We start from the raw sequence: 23,930 nt of genomic DNA, 5'->3' as shown, positions 1-23,930 counted from the left end.
ACAGATAGTCAAACTAGTCTATGCATAAGAATAAAAGCTCGATTATTTATCTAGATTCTTCTGGAGTTGGGTAGCAACATTCAGTTAAATATCACAAGCTGAATGTAGACGAAGGAAGCATTGATCCTTCCCAGAATCGGAGAGGGTTAGTGATAAAACGTGTCTGATGAATCGATCCAGCTTTGCTGGCTGTTGCTTTGTATCCTTTACACTCCCCCTTTCCGTTACCATAGTTACGGCCATGGCAAAGATTTCGGAAATGCTACTATTGATCCATTCTAGTCATAGTATCTGAATCCTGAAAAGCAGTGTTTGAAATTATGACAACCACTTCATATTGTGTAATTTTATTTTCTTTCGAGGGGTATGCACGTTACCACGGCAACTGGTAAGTTGCTTTCCCAAATGTGCTTTTCCACTTCGAGGCCTCTTACACGTGTGTGTATGATTATAATATAACTTAATAATTGAATACTGATATATAAAAGTGAAACGATAATTTCAGTTCTAAGAAACAAAACCACACTTGACGTAGTTTTTTTTAGTTTTACGTTTTCTTCATGTTTTTCAAATATAGGGGCTTTCCATAACACACTTGATTTAAACCTGAAAGTGCTGGAAAAAGAATTTATTAAGCCTGCCAGCATCTGTTAGCCTTTAAGTCTGATTATAACTTCTCTAGAACTGAAGGGAACAGGAAAATAGTTCTTGTTGATGACTTTAGAGAAAGAGAAGTGAGTGAAACAGATTGAGGGTGCCCAGAGCAAAAGATAGAGGGAGGGGTGAATAGAAAATAGGTTGGCTTTGCTGATTGCAAACAAAGTACTGATGGGTGGATGGAATGAAGGGGTGTAACCAAAATGTAAGACAGTGTCTGTGTGTTGAAGGTTGTAAAGTTGGAAAATGAGGTTTCCTTCCTTTAGCTGTGTTTGGCTTCACTGTAGCAGGCCAAGGACTGCAACAAGAGCAAGGTAGTGTACAGAAAATCAGGGTAATTCTCCTACAGAGCAGAGGTGTTCAGCAGAGTGGTCATCCAGTCTTCTCAATGTATAGGAGACCACATTGTGAGCAGCAAATAAAACAGAGTAGATTGCAAGAATTATAAGTAACTACAGTTTCAAAGGGAAGCTATGTTTGTCTCTTGGATAATGAGAAAGTAAAATAGAAAACTCTGCAATTGCATGGGGATGTGGAGCAGTTTGGGCTGAAGAATGGACCAGGGTGTCACATAGGGTGTAGTTCCTGCAGAATGCTGATAGGAGAGGGGAAAATATGTTTGGTGACCACCACCTGCTGGAGGTAGAGGAAATAGTGAAGGGTGATTATTTGAATGTGGAGGTTGCTAGAAAGTGAGGACAGTGGGATCTTTGGGAGAGTGGAAGGGATGAGACTGTGGTGTGAACATGAGCCAGGCATGATAGTGCTATGATCCTTGTTTCCTTTTTGAGGATAAAGGACAAATATGTAGAATTGTTTTAAAAAGTGGCATCATTTGAAACAGATGAGATGGAGAAACTGAGTGAATAGAGTTCTTACAGGAAGCAGGCTATGAGGAAGTGACCTTCAGATTGATTGGCCTCTCCCACCGCACCCTGTTTGTCTGCATGGGTTTACTCTTGTCAAAACCAACATTGTTTCTACTATTTCCACTTAAATTTACACCTATTTTGTACCTAAATTAGTCCTTTACTACCATTGGCACTCCATTTGTCTTTTACCCTGTTCATCCTCACCATCCCCTCCATTTGCTCCTTCCTCTTGTCAACAGTATAAAAACATCATTTTCTAGCCTGTCAGTTTCTGAAGAGTCATATCAGACTCTGTGTCCTTGTTTCTTTCCCCACAAATGCCATCAAACCTGTTGAGTTTTTTTCCAGCATCCCTATTATGTTTCCTTTTGATCTGAGTGATTTAATTTCAAATCAGTTACAAGTACTTGATTATGGTAAAATTGTTGAGGCTGTTTTTTATGAAGTTTGAAAATTGTTGTCTCATTAGCTGTAGCTTAAGGTCAAGCCTTGTAATGATATAGAAGTCCAAATCATCTGGCTGGAAAAAGAGTTCATGTTGAAAGTTACAGTATGCAATCTGGTAAGCAAGGTCATGTGAAGCAGCTTATACTTGTAATCCCAAGTCCAATTTTTTTTAAAATTGTGATAATTAGTAGTGTAATAAATCTTCCAAAAGTTTCACAATTTTTAATTTTTTTCTTAACATTTTGTCTTTTTTCCTTTTGTTCAATCGAATCATCTTTGTTTCTTTTTCTCTTCGGTTCTCTTCTGGTTTGACTGGTAATCTGTCCTGTGTCTGTTTGTTTTCTTCCCTTTTGGTCCGTGAATCTCATATCTTTCATGGAAATAAACTAGGTTGTCCTATTATTTATAAAAACCCTAGATGCCCTGATACCGTTTCCATGATGTTAACTGCAAGTTATTTAGCTAAAGGGTGCAGGAAAAAGGTTAATTAATAGTTCATGCCATAGTGTCCCACTCTGCCAAGTTTTGATATTCTGTGCAGTGGAGAAGGTAAGACGAGGACTGATGCTTAGCATGTTAATCTCAATAGTGTTTTTTTTTTGAAACTTTTGTAATCTGCCTCATGTCCCCAAAGTTTTGAATAATAAAGCAAAGAAAACTGCTATTTTAATTATACCTTAACCCAAAGTGTGCCAAATTCTTGCACAAATAGCTTGGAGGCAAATACACAACCAGTTTGTGCACAACAAGATCACATGTGAGTATGAGATGAATAACCAGTTCATCTAATCTTGGTAGTCTCTGTTTTGAGAAGGGGAACATGTTGACCAGGAGAATTCCTCTCTCTTTAATTTCCATCTGGGTAGGCAGGGCTTTGGTTTAACATCTTGGGCCAACTGGCAAGACATTCATTCATGCAGTGCTGCAGCCTTAGTCAAGCATGAATCCATGATGGTCTGACTTTGAGATGAGTTTCTTTTTTGCTTGAATTCTAATAACAAAGCAAAGGCTTAAGCTACACTTTTGTTTCAGTCACCTTATGACAAACTTCTGGAAGATGAGACTTGACCCTAGAACGTTTGGCCAATTTAATTGCAGGCTACTACTTTTTTCCTTTTTTAATGAAAAGAGCAAATAATTTCAGGATAGCTTATCTTGTGCCAATTTTTATGCTTCCCTGCCGCCCCCCCCTCCCCCCTCATTGTTTTAGAACAGCTAATTCTCTGGGGAGTGAGTAAATTTTGAAAGTAGAATCATTAAAGCATCCAAATTTGCATGTTGTCTAGATTGTAGCTTGCTTTATAAGAAGGCTTGTTAAGAGCAAAACAGTGGGATAGAATGAATTTTCATTAATAATAAAACATGTCTGAAGTTTTTTTTTCATTTTTAAATGACACCCTTCTAGGAGTGGAATGGACTTGAATCTGGACCTTCTGACCCAGAGCACCAAGAACTTGTATTCATGTATTGCTTTTCAATTCCTCTGAATAAAATTGCTAGTCAGTATGCTGCACTCAGACTATCTTGAAGTAAGAAACACACTGCACACAGCAAGGTCACCGTCATCAGTTGAATAAATTTAATTGAGTTTTTAATGTATATGTTGTTTTTGAGGGATAATTATTTGCCAGAATAGTAACAGAACTCCTCTGCATTTTGTAGTGCTTGAAATCTCATTCCTACCTGAGGGCAGATAGTTTAATGTCTTATTTGGAACTTGACTCCCCAGTGCAGCATTTCCCTTTATTGGATGTCAATGTAGGTTTTGTGCTCAAGACTCTGAACTGAACCTTCTAACCTAGAGACAAATCCTGAGCCATGACTGAAGAGTGGAAGAGGTATAAATGAATGATGCGATTCTCTGATTTAGAATCCTGTGAAACTTGAATCATTTACATTATTTCATATCTCTCTCACCCTGTGTGTTTCTACTGCTAATTTCATGAACTAGAAGAATCAAATGGGAATAATTATTCAGCAATCAAATTTAAATCTAACTAAAATTTTAGTTTTGCTACTCATTATCACTACCTTAGCAGCAATTAGGGTAGGCAACATGTGACCTCTTACATGTATCATGTAAAGAATAAAAATAACTTATTTATTACAGTACTGTGGGTTTTGAGGGTTATTGTTATTTCCCAACATTTCATTCTTTACCTCTGAATAGTATGGTATCCTATTGGAACGGCTTTAAGTCAGCATAAACACAATGAATAGATGAAATACCTTTTTGCTTGTTATTACCCAGGCAAACTCCACTTCCTGGTGAACATGCTGAACACTGCTTTTATATCCAGGCTCTGAATTCCAACACATTTGATACTCCTGAACTCTGCCATATAGACTCAAAAATAAATTGCTTGACAAGAGGAATAATGCAATTTCCCATAGAAACGAATGTAATGTACAAAATCTTTCTGTCAATAGTATTAGCTAGAACATGGAGGCTAATCCCTTTAAATTTATAACAAGCATTTTAACCTTGAACAAACACCATCCAACAGAGATGTTGAACAAAATCTTTCCCATCAAACACCCCTTCCCCCTTGCTTTGCATACTTATGAACAAGTAGGTGTACACTATTCAACCTCTTGAGCATGCTCCTCCATTCAATGACATCATCGCTGATTTGATTGTAACATCAAATCTGTATTCCTGCTCAGCTATGATAATAGATTTGCTTAACAGAAATCTATTCACCTTTGCCTTAATACTCAGACTTTGATTTCACTGCTTTCAGAAAATTCACTTCACCTGTGTTTTAAATGGACAACACTGGTTTTTAAACAGTGACTGTAATTCTTTATACTCATAAGAAAAAAACATCCTTTTGACATTCAACTTGTTAAGATGTTTCTTGAGTCTTTCAATTAAGTCACTACTTATATTTGGAGTTTAGAAGAATAAGCCTCTCCTATCCAGTTTTTCCCTCCAGGTGACCTATCCATTTTCAGGTATTTGTCTAGTACATCTCCTCTGAAGTACCTCCTGTTCTTAATATTGTTCCTTTTTAAGGTGGCAGTACAGTACACCAGTGCTCCAGTGTGATGTTACCAGTGCCCTGTATAAGTGAAGCTTAACCTCCTAATTTTGTATTTAATACCTCTTGGAATAAATGTTATGTTCGAGAAGCTTTCTTGTTTCCCAGCCACAAAGACAGTTTCACATTTTTCCTGCATGATACTACATTTTTGATACTTTTTATTCACCTATTTAATCTATATCTTTTCACTAGTCTCCTTGCATCACTTGCAGAACTTAATTTCCTATTTATCTTTATCATTGGCAAATTTTGCAAGCATACTTTCATACGACTCACTTATACAAATTGAAGCTAGGACCTTAACTGTTTACAATCTCTGTGGCACACCACACAGTACACCTTGACAATCTGAAAAAAAGACCATTATGCTTCCTCTGTTTTCTGCGAAGCAGCTGATATCTATTATGCCAATATGTTGCCTCTACACCCTGAATTTTTATTGTTCCACATTTTTGATATGGTACCTTTCATCAAATGTCTTCTGGAAATCTTAAGTATATTCAATTCATTGATTCCCCTCTATCAACAGCACATTCTACTTTATACCTCTACAGATTGGTTAACCATGATTCGCTTTCACAAAACCATGCTGACTGATTTATCTTCAGTTTTTCTTAGGGCTGTGCTTAGAGGGGCGTGTTTGACATCATCTTTATGGCACATTAAGCTCAATAGCTTGTAATTTCTTGTTTTCAGCCTTTTTTGTTTTGAATAATGAAGTTACATTTGCTATCTTCCAAACTAATGGGAAATTCTTCCCCAAATCAAGTGAGGTTTGGAAAATTAAAACCCAATCAGCCACCTCACTGGACACCAATCACTACTTTGAACACTGGGAAGGGATCCATCAAAATCCAGGTATTTGACAGCCTGCTATAACTCCAAACTTACTCCATACCAATTCACTGGTGATTTGTATCTTTTTTCATTTTTTTTGTCTCTCCCTTGTATCTCTTTCTGGATTTTACTTGCTTTCAGTGCAAAATATCTGTCAATTCATTTGCCAACTTATTTTCCATTCAAAAGTGCATCGAGAGAATTAGTACAGGACCAAAACCCATTTTATGAAGTTGTTTCTTTTTTTTTAAAAGGAAGGACAAACTTAATTTTTAATAGTTCATGCCTAGCTTTTTCATGTCTTAATTTCTCACTCCTTTAACTTTTTTAAATTTCTGACTAGTATGCCACCTGGCTTTGTGTTTAACACTATCTTTTAATGTTTCTAGTTAACCACTAATAGTGGGTGTGTGTCTTACTTTTTCTTACTCATTAGGATGTATCTATTTTTAGATATTCTGAAATATCCTATTAAATATTTGTTATTGCATCTATATTGACATATCCTCTAATGCAATTAGCAAATTCACTATAGCTGTCTTTTTTCACAACCTCCGTTAACTGCTAATATTATATCAGTAGTTTCAGACACCCTCCTCTCTCCCTCAAATTGTATAAAATTAGATCCTTTTTATGGTTGCTTCTACCTATGAGTGCCTTTACTACGTGATCATTGGGCAATGAGATCTGACAGAATTATTTTGAATATATTCTGCTATCTGGTTGTGGTCTTGATCATACTGTTCTAAGAACATATCCTGCAAACATCCTAATGAACTCATGTAGGTTTCCCTTTCCTTCTTGGTTTCCCCAGTCTGTTTAGATTAAAATCACTCATTATTATTGCCAAGTCTTTCTCTCAAACTTTGATAATTCTCCATTATATTTATACAATAGAAATCATAGTAATACAGTATGGAAATGGACCCTTCAGTCTAACTAGTCCATGCTGACAATGTTCCCAAGCTAAACTGGTCACGCCTGCATTTAGCCCATATCCCATTAATCCTTTCCTATTCATGGACTTCATTCACCTTAGGGGACTTTTACATCACTGCTATAAATTCACTTAGTCATAGAGAGATATATAGCATGGAAACAGACCCTTCAGTCCAACTTGTCCATGCTGACCAGATGTGCTAAACTAATCTAGTCCCATTTACCAGCACTTGGCCCATATCCCTGTAAACCCTTCCTAATCATGTACCCATCCAGATGCCTTTTTAAATGTTGTAACTGTACCAGCCTCTACCACTTCCTCTGGTAACTCATTTCATGCATGCACAACCCTCTGTGTGGAAAAAGTTTGCCCCTTAGGTCCCTTTTTATTTTCTCCCCTCACCCTACACCTATGCCCTCTATTTTTGGACTCCCCACTCCAGGGAAAAGACCTTGTCTATTTCTATCCTATCCATGCCCCTCATGATTTTATAAGGTCACCCCTCAGCCTCCAATGCTCCAGGGAAAACAGCCCCAGCCTATTCTGCCTCTCCTGACAGTTCAAATCCTCCAACCCTGGCAACATCCTTGTAAGTCTTTTTCTGAACCCTTTCAAGTTTCACAATATTCTTCCAATAGGAAGAAGACCAGAATTGCATGCAATATTCCAAAAGTGGCCTAACAATGTCCTGTACAGCTGCAACTCCCAACTATTATACTCCATATTCTGACCAATAATGGAGAATATACCAAACACTTCAAATATCCTATCTACCTGTGACTATTTTCAAGAAACTATGAACCCGCACTCCAAGGTCTCTTTTTATTTTTCAGTAACACTGCCCAGGACCTTACCATTAAGTGTATAAGTCCTGCTCTGATTTACCTTTCCAAAATGCAGGACCTGGCATTTATCTAAATTAAACTCCATCTACCACTCATCATCCCATTGGTCCATCTCATTAAGATCCTATTGTACTCTGATGTAACCTTCTTCACTGTCCACCACACCTCCAATTTGGTGTCATCTACAAACTTAGTATACATCCTATGTTCACATCCAAATTAGTTACATAAATGACAAATTAGTGGACCCAGCACTTATCCTTGTGGCACACCACTAGTCACAGGCCTCCAGTCTGAAAAACAACCCTCCACCATCACCATAATCCCTTTTTTTTGCCCTCCAGATTTCCCTCTTACTCCTACTGCCTTTTATACTCTCCAGGATTCAATCTCTGGTGTCTATACCTGACATATGCTTCCTTTTAAAAAAAAACAATTCTCTAGTCATCTAACATTCCCTACAACTACTAGCCTTTCCTTTAACCCTAACAGGTGCATACTATATCTGGTCTCTTGTTATCTCATCTTTTGAAGACTTCCCATTTCCCGGCCATTTCTTTACCTGTGAACATTTGCCCCCAATCAGCTTTTGAAAGTTCTTGCCTACTACCATTTAAATTGGAGGAAGGTTAATTTAGAACTTCAACTTTTAGATCCAGTCTATCCTTTTCCATCACTATTTTAAATCTAATAGAATTATGGTCGCTGGCCCCAAAGTGCTTCCCCACTGACACCTCAGTCACCTGCCCTGCCTTATTTCCCAAGTGTTAGTGAAGTTTTGCACCTTCTCTAGTAGGTACATCCACATACTGAATCAGAATATTGTCTTGTACACACTTAACAAATTCCTGTCCATCTAAATCCTGAACACATTGGCAGTTCTAGTTTAGGTTTGGAAAGTTAAAATCCCCTACCATAACCACCCTATTATTCTTACACGTAACTGAATCTCCTTACAAATGTGTTTCTCAGTTTCTCAATTTCTCGCTAGCTATTAGGGGTTCCGTATAATACAATCCCAGAAAGGTGATTATCCCTTTCTTATTTCTTTGTTCCACCCAAACAACTTCACTGGATGCATTCCCAAGAATGTCCTCCCTAAAGTATAGCATTACTGCTGTACTTATCAAAAATGCCATTGCCCCCTTCTGTCCTTCCTATAGCATTTGTATCCTGGAACACTAAGCTGCCAGTCCTGTCCATCCCTGAGCCAAGTTTCTATAATTGCTATGATTTCCCAGTCCCATGTTCTCTAACCATGCCCTGAGTTCATCTACCTTCCCTGTTAGGCCTCTTGCATTGAAGTAAATGCAGTTAATTTATCAGTCCTACCTTTCTCTGCTTTGTTCCTGCCTGCCCTGACTGTTTTACTCGCTCCCTTTCTCAATTATACCAGTCTCAGATTGACCTCTTTTTCTCACTATCTCCTGGGTCCCATCCCCCACCTTACTAATTTAAATCCTCTTGAGTAGCTTTAGCAAGTCTCCCTGCCATTTATATAAGTCCCATTCCAATTCATGTACAATCTGTCGTTACTGTCACTTCTCCCACAGAAGATTCCAATGATCCAAAAATGTGAGCTCCTCAGCCATACAATCATCCACTCTATCCCCTATTCCTCATCTCACTAGCATGTAGCACCTGGAATAATCCAGATATTACTATCCTCTGACCTATTTTAAATTCCTGCCTAACTTTCTATATTCTCCCTTCAGAATCTCTTCTTTTTCCCTTTTTTATGTTGTTAGTTCCAATGTGTACAATAACTTCCTGCTGGTACTACTTCCCTTTTGAGAACATTCTGCACCCTCTGAGATATCCTTGATCCTGGCAGCAGGGAGGCAACACACCATTCTGATGTATCGCTGCTAGCTGTGCAAACGTCTGCCTGTGCCTCTGACTACTGAGTCCCCTATCACAATTGCTTGCACTCTATAATTTCCTTTCTCTACCCAAACTGTTTGCACATTGTGGTTTCCAGAATATAGTTCATCCTTCTCTCTCTCTCGTGCTAATATCGTTAACTAACAGAGCCACCTTTCCACTTTTTTTTTTGTCTTAGCCTCCTTCCTGAATGTCCTGTACCCTTCAAAAATTCAGGTTGCAATCCTTGTCAACCTACTTTCGTGGTTCTGTAATAGTTACAAGTAATTTATTTCTTTTTGTGGCTTTGGCTTGTCTGTGTTTAGTTTTGAATGATATATGCATATAATTCTCTAGTTGACCACAACTTTTCACTCTCATTAGGCTTCTGTTCTATGTTAATAACTTTTAAAAACCTTCTTAAAGGGCCAATCCTTTCCAGCCTGCAATATATAAAACGTATATTGGATGACAAAAGTGGTGCTGACCAAATTGTGTTCTAAAATCTAAATGTTTATTTTGTTTTTGACAGTCACTTCTACGTGATTCTGTAACTCATTCTGATTATTCCTCTTATTTTTAAAAAAAATTAATTCTTGCTTTGTGCATTCAGTACTAGGAGGAGAGAGAACTTCCTCTGAATAGGTGGTGTGTAACATTTTTATCCTTCTTTTGTGGAAGAACTTTTGCCTCTAAGTGTCACCCTGCTAAACAGCACTAAATTTGATTTTAACTAAAATCAATTATGACATATGCTGGAACTATTTGACTAATGACTGCATTACCATTTGCCCACTCAATGATAAAGTTTTTTTGCATTCAATTCTAGAATGCAAAAAAAACTTTATCATTGAGTGGGCAAATGGTAATGCAGTGTTGTGCTATTGCCACAGGACTAGTACTAGTCTTTTGAAAGATGGGCAGTGGGTTGCAAGGTAGTAAGAGTGAATTCCAGAGCTTGGGACTAAGATTGAAGGCACAAGCACCCATTGTGGGTTGATTTAAAACTCTTCAATGTATAAGAGTCTAGAGTTGGAAGAATGCAGTGTTCTCTTTGTATGTAGAAGAGTGACAGATGTGGGTAACAACAACATCATGAAGGAAACTTGGACACTAAATGCAAGACTCCTTTTTCAGTTTGTTTGTTGAGTGGGGGAGCAAAAACTTCAATAAGTCGTAAATTGCCTATTTAATTGCTTTGCTCAGCTGATTGTATTCCTGAACATGGACAAGATGAGATTCTTGCTTGTATGGGCATCAGGAAATTTTGGAATAGCCTTGTCTGCCACCTGTAGAACACAAAGCTATCAGTCTTCCAGTATGAACTTGCAATGGTTTCCTGCATTGCTAGCATGTGTGTCAGTGAGCATATTTAGGAAGATTATCCTTGCAACCTGATCACCACCTTCAGTAATAGCCATGTCAAAATGAGTGGAACATCTTCCTCACTGGCTATTTTGATGGAGTCAGGGTATTTCAATTAATTTCCAAGATAAATGTTGCATCTAATGATTTTTCTTTGAGATTTTAATTCCACGCCTATTTGTCAGTGAAAAATGAGCCAGATGTTTAAAAGGACACCATGGCTATGTCATGAAAATCTGATCAAAGTGCCATACTTAAAAAATTTACAGATTATTTTTCTTTAACTATAATTGGCATATTGAAGTGCAGATTTAATTGAATAGTGAAGTAGGCTCCAGGGATGAATAGCCAACTTATTGCTTGTGTTCCTGTGCCATTTTTGTTGAGGTGGGGCTATAGGAATTCCTGCTAGGACGTGCGACGTTCTAGATAGACATCAGATTAAAACAGTACTGGCCTCCTATTGCACTTTTCCTTGGATGTATAACCTGTTTACACTCTAGAAAGAGTGTAGAATTGTTATTGTGCCATACCCCAGTTTAAATCCTTCCTTTCAGAAAAAGGAGGGTGAAAGTTGGAAGTGAGAAACTATATTTCCAATAAGAGGAATTTGACTGCATAGGATGCTTTACTGATGAACACAGAATTGTTCAAAAATTCTGATTTGAGATCTTGAGAAATTTTACAGCATATGAATCTCAGCACTAGTTGTTTTTCTAACTTCCTACATGCATGCACAACACTAGTATAAGAATGTTTCAACAGGGTTTGGAATGTCCCTCTGCTCTTCTGTGGGAATCTGGTATTTGCTGACACTTTAAATATTTGTGTTGTGATGTGTGTCTGGGTTCATTCTATCACATTTCCATGATAATCTAGAGGCTACTGATTTGAAGCATACATTGTCTTTGGATGAGTGGCATCTTGACACAAAAGATACTTTGGCAAATAGAATTAAGGAGGACCCAAAGAGTGTTTACAAATACATTTAAGGACAAAAGGGTAACTAGGGAGATCAGCAAGGTCTTGGAGCCGCAGAAAATGGGGGAGATACTAAGTGTGTATTTTGCATCAGTATTTACTGTGGAAAAGGATATGGAAGATATAGACTGTAGGGAAATAGATGGTGACATCTTGCAAAATGTTCATATTAGAGGAGGAAGTGCTGGATGTCTTGAAACGCACAAGTGGATAAATCCTCGGTACCTGATCAGATGTACTCTAACTCTGTGCGGGAAGCTAGAGAAGTGATTGCTGGGTGTCTTGCTGAGATATTTGTATCATCGATAGTCATAAGTGAGGTGCTGGAAGACTGGAAGTTGGCAAGTGTGGTGCCACTGTTTAAGAATGGTGGTAAGGACAAGCCAGGGAACTATAGACCGGTGAGCCTGATGTTGGTGGTGGGCAAGATGTTGGAGGGAATCCTGAGGGACAGGATATACATGTATTTGGAAAGGCAAGGACTGATTCGGGATAGTCAACGTGGCTTTGTGCGTGGGAAATCATGTCTCTCAAATTTGATTGAGTTTTGTGGACAGCGAAGAGGGTTACCTCAGATTACAACAGGATCTTGACCAAATGGGCTGAGAAGTGGCAGATGGAGTTTAATTCAGATAAATGCGAGGTGCTGCATTTTTGGGAAAGCAAATCTTAGCAGGACTTGTACACTTAATGGTAAGGTCCTAGAGAGTGTTGCTGAACAAAGAGACCTTCAAGTGCAGGTTCACAGCTCCTTTGAAAGTGGAGTCGCAGGGAGATAGGATAGTGAAGGCGGTGTTTGGTATGTTTTTATTGGTCAGATTATTGAGGACAGGAGTTGGGAGGTCATGTTGCAGCTGTATAGGACATTGGTTAGGGCACTGTTGGAATATTGTGTGCAATTCTGGTCTCCTTCCTATCAGAAAGATGTTGTGGAACTTGAAAGGGTTCAGAAAAGATTTACAAGGATGTTGCCAGGGTTGGAGGATTTGAGCTGTAGGGAGAGGCTGAACAGGTTGGGGCTGTTTTTCTGTGGAGTGTCTGAGGCTGAGGAGTGACCTTTTATAGAGGCTTACAAAATTGAGGTCATGGATACGGTAAATAGGCAAAGTCTTTTTCCCTGAGGTCGGGGAGTCCAGAACTAGAGGGCATAGGTTTAGGGTGAGGGAAAAGATATAAAAGAGACCTAAGGGGCAACTTTTTCCATGCAGAGGGTGGTATGGGTATGCAATGAGCTGTCAGAGGAAGTGGTGGAGGCTAGTAGAATTGCAACATTTAAGAGGCATTTGGATAGGTATATGAATAGTAAGGGTTTGGAGGGATATGGGCCAGGTGCTGGCAGGTGGGACTAGATTGGGTTGGGATATCTGGTAGGCATGGATGGGTTGGACTGAAGGGTCTGTTTCCATGCTGTACATCTCTATGATTCTATGCGAATTACCATGGCAGCATAATTTATTTTTCTCTTTCACATTGATCAACAATATTTGTCCCTTTTTTTGTGAATATTGGCAGATGTACAATTTGAAATCGTAATTTAGCTAAATCTTGCACTTTTAAAAATCATTTTAGAAATACTAAGTGTGATGTTTATAATACAGGGGAGAAATTCAGTTTGCAGCTTTGCATCTGACCGTTATTGACAGCAGGCAGTCAAGCTGTAGTTGGGAAGGATAGTAGGGTACCAACACATTTTTGAATTACTTTCTTGAGGTCTGACCCTTTCCACTGCACAGTTTAAAAATCACTTTATCTACAAATTGCACCCATTCACTTGAATCTAAGAACTTTGTATCTGGTATAAGTCAATATATTTGAAATAGCCTTGCACCTCATTCTGGCAAGCGTTAGGCAAGTGAACAGCCTGCTTGCCAGAATGAGGTGCAAGGCTATTTCAAATATATTGACTTATACCAGATACAAAGTTTTTAGATTCAAGTGAATGGGTGCAATTTGTAGATAGTGATTTTTAAACTGTGCAGTGGAAAAGGTCAGACCTCAAAGTAATTCAAAAATTTTATTGTTTTTGGTTAAGAAAGAACTTTGCATTTGGTACATCCCCAAAGTGCTTTTCAACAAGAGTCCTATTGAAGTGCACTATTGCAATTTGGGGAAAGGTTGCAGCCAATCTCATTATCTGGACATTGTGTTATTATCGTTTAGTGATTTTTTTTTTGCTTCAAATTTAAATATTGATCAGGAAACTAGGAAGAACTGTTTAGCTATTGATTCAAAATAGTGCCATACCTCTTACACTGATCAGGGCAGATGGGCCATGGAGTAACATCTGAACCAAAAGAAATGTCTATAATATTGCAGCATTCCTTGATAGCTGGAGTGGGATCCCAAATCTTGAGTCAAGTGGGATTTGAACTCATGGGTCTGGACCTTCTTTTTGAGTTGTGGAATAATTTAGGATTCTTTTTAAAGATCATGGGATGGGTCTTAAAAGTCTGTTCCCACTTCCAACAGATCTTATGTTAGCTTGTGAGGTAGGGATATGAAGGTGCCAGTATTCCACTGGGGTGGACAAAGTCAGAAGTTACACGACACCAGATTATAGTCCAACGGTTTTATTTGAAGTCACAAGATTTTGGCATTCTGTTCCCTCGTCGGATGAAGTGATGAAGGAGCAGCACCCTGAAAGTTTGTGATTTCAAATAAACCTATTGGACTATAATCTGGTGTCATGTAACTTCTGACTGTGTATTATGAAAAGCACAGTCAGCCGAGCCACTTGAATTCGACTGGTTTCACAGATCCCATTTTCGCTGCAGCAAGGGCCTTATCCTGCAGTGTGGGAGAGAGACTCTGAAATCTTCATGAAGAGCAGATAAGGAGTATAAAATGGGCTTTTTTTTTTCCCCAGAGGCGCACTTATCAAACCAGAGAATTTTCCAATTTCAGGTTATCTAGCTCAAGTGAAAATCTGGCCCATGTCCTCTGATCCAGAAGTAAGGTTCCCATTAACTGTGTCATGGCTGAGGAGAAGCAGCTGGAGTGCTGCTCTGCTCAAAGAATAGCATGGCCTGGGCTACATATCAGCTTGGAGATAGGTGGAGTGAGCAACAGAAGACCAAATTTTTTTGCTTGCCAAATATCCTCCTCTGATTTTTAAATTTAATTCTTTTTGCTGCTTTAGCTATTAGTGAAATCAAAATATTTTTGCATTTGTTTTTTATTACAGTTAACACTTGATTTTTCTTTAATGGCATGAATTGTAATGAATGTGACTTCGTAAAGAATGAAAACTGGATTTCTGTAAGAGAGAAACAGGAATTGAGTTGCAGACAAATTTAGGTATTCTAGGCCTTTAGTCATAAACTTAGTGTACAGGTATCATATCAGGATAGTTCTGATTAAACTGGGTTTTTGTTTCCTCCTAGGGTTTAGAATGAGGGGTGACTCTTTTTTTGAAGTGACATGCTAAATGCCGTTAACAAGGGGGACAGAAAAATGGCCCAGAACTAGGGGACACTCTTAAAATTGGGGGTCACATTTTTCACTGCAGCGATGAGAAGAATTCTGAAGGTTTCCTTCAGGCAGTGGAAACAACGTAATTTAATATTTTTACAGTAGGGATAATCCTACTAGACAAGAGAAAATCAAACCAAACCAGGTAAAGATAAGAATATGATTTTTAACACAAATGGGTTCTAGAACCACAAATTAAACAGAGGCCATTCAGTTCATTGTGCCTGTGCCACCTGAATAAATGAACTGCCCATTCTAATTACACTTCCCAGCATTTGGCATTTCCAATCTTACCTCCATAGTTACAAATTTTCAAAGCCTGGCAACATTCTTCTAAATCTCCTCTGTTTTTAGCATCGGATATCACAGTGTATGTAAAACCACAGGTGTAGCCTAACTAATGTCCTGTAAAGTTCCACTTATCCTTTCTTTTAGTATTTTAATACTTGCTCAATAAAGTAAATCTTCCTACATTCCTCCTTTTTTATCTCCTTATCTGTTTGCTCTGTTATGTTCAGGAACTGTGGACATCGATTTTAAAAAAAAACACATCTTGGATAGACTTTAGATTAGATTACTTAGTGTGGAAACAGGCCCTTCGGCCCAAAAGGTCCACACCGACCCATCGAAGCGCAACCCACCCAGACCCATTCCCCTACGTTTACCCCTTCACCTAACACTACGGGCAATTTAGAATGGCCAATTTACCTAACCTGCACACTTTGGACTGTGGGAGGAAACTGGAGCACCCAGAGGAAACCCACGCAGACACTGGGAGAATGTGTGCAAACTCCACACAGTCAGTCGCCTGAGGTGGGAATTGAACCCGGGTGAGGCAGCAGAGCTTGCCACTGCTGCTCAGGATACTAACATTACCCTCCATTATTCTGTATTCCTTTGTTTTAATTACCTTTTCCCAAATAAATGTGCACTTTTCTTTTTACCCACTCAACCAAATGACTAATACCATCCTTCATTGACAGCCATCCTTTTACAGTATCAACTACCTGGCTTTTGTGTACTCTGCAACCTTTCTAATCATGCCTTCCATATTTAAGGCTAAATAATTAACATGTAACAAACAATACTGCCATCACAATCAGTAATTTTAACAAATTGCAGAGGAGGCTTGAGGTGTCAAATGGTCTGCTTCTGCTTTCATTCATATGAGAAATTCTCCCCTACGGAACATCAAGAAAAGCATTTTGCTGCACAATAGACTTGAGAAAAGCTAGAACTTTTTTATAAAAGATTGACAACCTGGATACAAAAATTGGTTGAGTGACAGGAAAGTGGTTAATGGAGATTTATTAGACTGGAAACGTTTTATGGTAGAGCTCTGCAGGGATTAATGTTTATACCTCTTCACCCCAAGGTATTCCAATCACCTTGGTAAATGGGACATCATTTCCAAGTTTTGAAGTTTTGCAAATTTTGAAGTATTGGAACTGCAAGGATGGTGTAAAACTTCAAAAGGACCTAGACAGGTTCTAGAATGGGTAGTCAAATGACAGGTGAAATTTTAATGCAAAAGAGTGTGAAATGATTGTCTAGTGAGAAGAATGCAGAGACTATTGTAATTGAAAAGTTATAATTTTAAAGTGGTTGCAGGTGCAAGGAGACCTGATTTTTATATACGTGCAAAAGTCATGTAAGGCAGCAGGGCTGTTTTGAGAAAAGCTAATACAGCAGGCAATATTCCAGGCTTTACTAAAGGATACTAAGCACATAAAGCAATGTGGTTGTATTAAATGTGAATGAAACACTGGTTTGGTTTCAGTTCTGGACATGATACTGTAGGAAGGATGTGAAGGTATTGCAGCGCATAAGAATACAGGCAGTCCCTGGGTTGTTCACAAGCTGAATTGTATTCTGGTCAGAATACAATGCAGGACAATAGAAGGCAGCTGTAAATGGAGTAGAGAAGTTGGTACACTTTTTTTTGTTTTCCTTTAAAAGATTTTGATGTATTCAAAATCATGAGCGTAATAAGAAATTGTCCAAGTTGTTGGAAGGAGTGTTAAATCTATACCCTGGTTCTGTCAGTCAAAGGAAGTAACAGTACCATGAGAAATTCTCATGCAGTGAGTGATTAGGATCTTGAATGCACTGCCTGGGTAAGATTGAGGCAGTTCAATTGAAGAATTCAACAAGGAATTAGATATTTAACTGTAAAGGAAGAATCTGCAGGACTTTAAAGCAAGCAGGGGAATGATTGTTTCCTTCACAGAAACAACACTAGTGATGGATCAATGATCAATTTCTATGAAGACTCCAATCTTGTATTATTCATAAACTATCTGCGTGTAAGTGTGTGACACTTTTTTTTAAGAGATTCCTCTTGCAGCCTCACCAAAGAAGGACATTTAACATGTTCCCAATCAAATTGTTCTCTCAAATAATACAACTTCTTTACAATTTTATATTATGTAGTGTTTTTGAAAGTTTTTTTTATTTAAATATGTATAAAGAGGCCAATATTTTTCTTGATTGCTTCTATTTTTCAACCACAAAACAGTCAGTTAAGTACATACCTCTGCTTCCGTCTTCATCCAAATAGTTGGAAAGAGCACAGCAGGTCAAGCAGCATCAGAGGAGCAAGACTGTTGATGTTTCCGGTCAGGACCTTTCATCAGGAGTTATGAAAGGTCATGACTCGAAATATCGATTCTTTGCACCTCTGCTGCTTGACCTGCTGTACTTTTTCCAGCTCCACACTTCTTCAACTCTGACTTTTCAGCATCTGTAGTCCTCCATATCTTCTAATTAGAATAATATCAATAGTGTTACATGTGCAAACACAGCTATCTTTAAGGCCCAGCACCAAACAGACCTAAGTGAAATCCCAATTGTGAAGTCTGCGGTTTTTAAACTATATCACTATTCTGCACCAACTCTACAATGTAGATTGCACTACTGTATGATGTATGACTATCATTTTGGAGGAGTGGCTTCAGTCCATCTTAAGTGTGAAAATCCCCGTTAAACAATTGCAAATGGCAAGACTGTTGGGTCTTTTCTACAATCCATGTTCTTCAAGGTGTACTCCTACTTTTCTATTTCTAAAGATGTGACTTAAGACAGTGTACAGTTGCATCTGAACTTGCAAAGTGATTAACCTTCATATTTGATCCTGAATGTTGAGAGATTATTTGTCCAAAGTGACATGTCCAAATTTGATCCCACTTCCTTCTGGTGTGCACACATCACACTTTCCTTTCGGGTTACTTGGACAGTGACATGCAGAAGGAACCTTAACCTTTTTGTTTCTTGTTGGTCAGGGTGCTGAGCATCAAATTATCACTAACAGAGTTCAGTTACCTTAACACTGGGAATATACCTTCCTTGTTTTGGTTTAAACAAATCAGGGCTGCAGTCTGCAATATTCTTGCCTCGTTCAACCCTCAAAAAGGGTCTTGTGGTGGATTAGCAGTGATTTTAGATTAGAGGCTCCATGTCTTTGAACCAGGACACCCAGTCACTACAACTTAGTTCTGTAAGGCACTCTTTCTTTTTATACTAGTGCCTCATTGCTATGAAATTTATATTATTTAATTAAAACTATATTACTTTCTTCACTTTTTTTTTACATCAAGTCAATTTGCTGATAAAGTGAAACAAGGCATTCGTTACTACTTTTACAATGTTTCTCAGTTTTGACAGATCATCCTTTCGGCTGTATTTGTAATCTAAAAATGCATTTTCTGCTACAAGGAAGCATGCAGTTCCTGTCTGTTTGGTTTGAAATCTGTGTACTGTACACAGGTTCTTAGTTTACTAGTTTATCTTTCACATTGGGAGATGTGAAATTTAATATTTACTGTGTCTAGAAACCTCAACGAAAGTAAGTGACCTGAAAATACAATGCACTGGCTGTTCCTGCTTCATAATGGGACAGTCTTGCATAACCAATAATGCAAGTTTTAATTTTAGAAATGTGCAGTAATTTCAGGTGACATAGTTAGCTATACAGCTTTAGACAATTTCAACCTCAGCAGTGGAAGATTGTATAATTTGAAGATATCTTTGAAATTTTTAAACATCCTTGCCTGAATGTATTTTTCATAAAAATCTTTTTTGCAACATTGGAGAAATGGGACAAAGCACAAAATTAAAATTGGCTGGTGGCTCACTGGCCAGGATGCCCTCCCAAACAACTATGCTCCCAACACTGGTCATGTAAACCTCCTGATGTCTCAACTGGAAAAAGTTACTACTTGGCATTGCCTTTGAAGAATTTCATAGTTTTAATCCAGAATTTCTCCCATTTTTAAAGAATAAATCTCCCATTTATTTAAAAGTAGCATCACTGGAGTTAAAGGATGTGCTTTTAAAACGGTGGATGGCAGAAATAACAACTTTTTTTTTGATTCCAAAACAAGGAAAGTTTCCCTTTTTGAAGATAATGGGACTGAAATAGTTGATGCTGAAGTTGCATTTAGCTCCTGTCAATGTGATGTCCCAATCTTTGGGTGGCCAACTAGGCAGTTGCATGAGATTCTGACGGGTTCAGAATTGTCATCGCTGGGCATAATTACATAAGGTCAATATAACTTAAACCTATTGCTATCATGTCTTAAGAGGTAGTTTATTACAAGCACTTCTTTAGATTCACAAGTGGCCTATGTTCTATCACTGATAATTAGACACTCTTAGACTCAGCACAAGAAATAAGGCTTGCCAGTACTGTGCCTCAACTACAGAGCCCATTACTACAGAACCCGCTATCTCATTGAACAATCTGTTCACAGCAGAGAATGTATAGATATAGTGAATGACTGACTCCATACTTTTGGACGGGAGTATGGGTGCAAAACAGGAACTTCAGTGTCCATCTCAATTTTTGACTTTAACAAGTAAAATCATTGTCCTTCAGTCCTGCAAACTTCCATCAGCAACTTGCATTTATTGTAAGACAAACAGGCTAAGGAGCTTTGTAGGAATATTATCAAAAACATTTAACATCAAAGCCACAACTGCCTAGATTATCAGTAAGATAAAAATATGTTGAATGCCAGATTTAGAATAGATTGGTAATCATGTTTAAGTTAGGATGGTGATTAAGTTTCAAAAGTGATTCACTAGTTTGACAGAGTTTTGGGGACAACTTTAGTTCAGAAGAATGCTACAAGTTTCGATCTTGCTTCCTATGCCTGTGTTTTCAGATGATTTTGGAAAAATAAGGGAATATAGCCTAAGGGGAAAATTTGTCACCAAAACATACAAACTATACAAGAACTTGTTTTCACAGCATAAATATATCCATTCTGTTTATATTCATGAGGATATTAAATTAAAAAGTGGTCTTTGTTGACAAGACTTCCTTTTTTTTTATTTCATGAGATAAAATTAATGCAATAAGTTAAAGAGAGCAATTCACTTCTTAATGCTTCACTATCCATGTTATTTCAGTTTTGTCTCCAGCAAGGATAGTATTAACTGCCTCTCCGTCACAAGGTATTGGGGTAAAAACTTGTTTTAGGTAGCCTTAGGAGCATCTGAATTCAGTGCCTAGCTATAGTACAGATGCCTACTGCCTCTTTCTCCATCCCCACTATCCCTGAAAACACTAATGCATAGTCTGAGCTGAGATGTCACTTTTTAGTACTGATAACTTAAGGTTTTATCTTGGGACTGTGACTTGAAGTTCTGGGATTTTCATATTTAATCAATCAAAACCTCCATCCCCGAACTAAATGATTAGATTTAACAGCAATCGAGGTTTGTTCAATACATCACTTCAGTTTTATGGCACTTTAATCTTTCACTATAAATTCTGTGTCCTGTAATCCTGCCCCACTAGCTACCTGATGAAGGAGCAGCGCTCCGAAAGCTTGTAATTCCAAATAAACCTGTTGGACTCTAATTTGGTGTTGTGATTTTAAACTTGCATAGAGATTGACTGACTTGTGAACAGATTCCATAATGGTACCCTTTTACAAACCAGGATTGCCTGCATAGTACAAACTACCTTTTACAGGATTGTCTAAAGATGAACACTGCTTTGACAGATGTATTGACATTTTGGTTAAATAGGGTGTAGGTTTGCTCGCTGAGCTGTAGGTTTAATATCCAGACATTTCATTACCTGGCTAAGTAACATCAGTGGCGACCTCCAAGTGAAGTGGAGCTGTTGTCTCCTGCTTTCTATTTATAGGTTTGTCCTGGATGGGATTCCTGGGGTTTGTGGTGATGTCATTTCCTGTTTGTTTTCTGAGGGGTTGATCGATGGTATCTATATCTGTGTTTGTTTATGGTGTTGTGGTTGGAGTGCCAGGCCTCTAGGAATTCTCTGGCATGTTTTTGCTTAGCCTGTCCCAGGATAGATGTGTTGTCCCAGTCGAAATGGTGTTTTTTTTTCCTTCCGTGTGTAGGGCTAGGAGGGAGAGAGGGTCATGTCTCTTTGTGGCTAGCTGGTATCCTGGTGGCTAACTTTCTTCCTGTTTGTCCTACGTAGTGTTTGTGGCAGTCCTTGCATGGAATTTTGTAGACTATGTTTGTTGGTTTTGTCCATGGGTTGTACTGGGTCTTTTTAAGTTTTAGTTTTTGTTTGTTTGAGAGCGTTGGTAAGTTTGTGCTCCTAGGATTCCGAGGGTGGTTTGTTCTTGAGGAATCTGCGGACTGTATTTTGAGTATCCATTCTTCTTGAATACGTTGTATAGGTGGTTCTCCTTTGTTTTCCGAAGTTCATCTAAACTGCAGTGTGAGGTGGCTCGTTGGAGTAGAACACTATTCCAATGAGCCACCTCACACTGCAGCACGCTTGGAGGTTGCCACTGATGATATTACCTAGCCAGGTAATGAAACGTCTGGATACTAAACCGACAGCTCAGCGAGCAAACCTACACCCTAAACCTCAACCTGAGCTACAAACCTTGCAAAAAATTTGGTTAAATCATGTGAGCCTGTCCACTATTGCTGCTGCCATACTGGAAGGGACTAATTGCAGATTCTAATCCGTTCCTTGAAGTCCTATCCCAGCTGACTCTGCTTACATTAAATATGGAAAAATATGAATTTAATGCTGTACAGTTATTTGATACTTTGCTCATCAATTTTTTTTAGGCTTGCTGAAAAGCAGAAAATCGTATACTTGAGTTCTGTTAAAAAACTTGTCATTTAAAAGCTGAAAGTAACGAGTGGCCTGGGAGTTATTTATGAAATTGCTGGTGAAAAATAAAGTTAATAGCAATGATGCAAAAAGCCTGAGGATTGCCATTTAATTCATCTAGATTCAATTAAACTTTAATCTCTGTGATAGACATAAGGAATAAAATAAAACTAGAAATATTCTTCCAAGCAGGAAGCACCTGTGGACAGAAACAGCACTAATCACAGGATTCCCTTCAGTATTGAAGCAGGCCATTCAGCCCATCAAGTCCACACCAGCCCTCCCTAGAGGTATCCCACCCTCCCTATAGCCATGGAGGGTTAATCACTATAGCAGGGTTAATTAATCTAGTCCCCTTTTCCCTAGACTCTGGCTATGATAAATTGCCCAGTCCACTTAACCATCACATCTTAGGACTTTAGGAGGAAACTGGAGCACCCAGAAGAAACTCGTGCAGACACTGGGAGAATGTGCAAACTTCATGCAGACAGTTGCCCAAGGGTGGAATCTGGGTCCCTGGTGCTGAGGCAGCAGTACTAACCACTGAGCTATCATGCCATCCTGAATTCATAACTTAAACCTTTTAACCCTAGTTTTTTTTTCTCTCTACTGTGCTTCTCAACTGATTTGAGTACTTCAAATTTCTATCATCTGCAGTATTTTTACCTGGATAATTTTATTTGTGATTGGAGCTGATTCATCAATCTGTGACATTAGGATCCAGAAAAGTAGTAATGAAACAACTTATGGCGAATAGCAAACATCCAGAGATTGAATTTAATTTGCTCCCAAAAAAATGTTGACTTTTTTATTTCAAGATTATTCCATTTGTGGAACATGCATGATGACTATGCCAGTATTAAATGTGCATATTGAACAACCCTGAGGAGGAGGAGGTGGAGAACTGCCTTCCTGAACTAATATACCTACAGTGCTGTTGTAAGGAGGGAGTTCCAGGATTTTAACTTTGTGACCTCCCTCACTGGAAAATATTTGGACATATTGCATAAGAATTTCAAGGCTGAAGGAAATTTGTAGCTGAGGGCTAAATTTGAGCTGAAACTGAAGTCTCAGGTAATACCTTACTGTTCTCCCTTCAGTTATTAATCGATGAATTAAATTAGGAGCTAGTGACACTAAAATTCATACAGAGAAACACCTAAATATATATATATAATCCTAGTCCGCCATATGGTTTTGGAGAGGCAGCTAAGGAATCGTGGGCAAAACCCAGATCTGTATTTAATGCTGTCTGGAAAAAGAGTTGCTGAGTTAACCCTAGAAATTTTGAGTGATCTCTTTCCTATCATCCACTCAAACCAGCTCATTGTGTTTTTTTTTTGTCAAAATTGAACAACTGTTAGTTATCAAATGTGTTAACAAATCACGGTGGCTTCACTTCACCTTTTTTATTCTGCTGTAAATCTAAATCAAAGTAGTTGTCGACCATATATTTATTTATATTATATTATGTATAGTCAGATTCTATCTTGA

General features: G+C 38.3%; 1 protein-coding gene across 2 annotated transcripts in view; it reads left to right on the top strand.

Annotated features, from left to right (window-relative positions):
* The window catches only part of agpat4 (1-acylglycerol-3-phosphate O-acyltransferase 4 (lysophosphatidic acid acyltransferase, delta)), a 180,816-nt gene that overhangs the window by 47,031 nt on the left and 109,855 nt on the right, over nucleotides 1-23,930 (top strand). The window lies entirely within an intron of this gene.

Source organism: Chiloscyllium punctatum, chromosome 11, assembly GCF_047496795.1.
Source record: "Chiloscyllium punctatum isolate Juve2018m chromosome 11, sChiPun1.3, whole genome shotgun sequence".
NCBI classification, from domain to species: Eukaryota; Metazoa; Chordata; class Chondrichthyes; order Orectolobiformes; family Hemiscylliidae; genus Chiloscyllium; species Chiloscyllium punctatum.
This window is presented reverse-complemented; position numbering and strand designations above follow the sequence as displayed.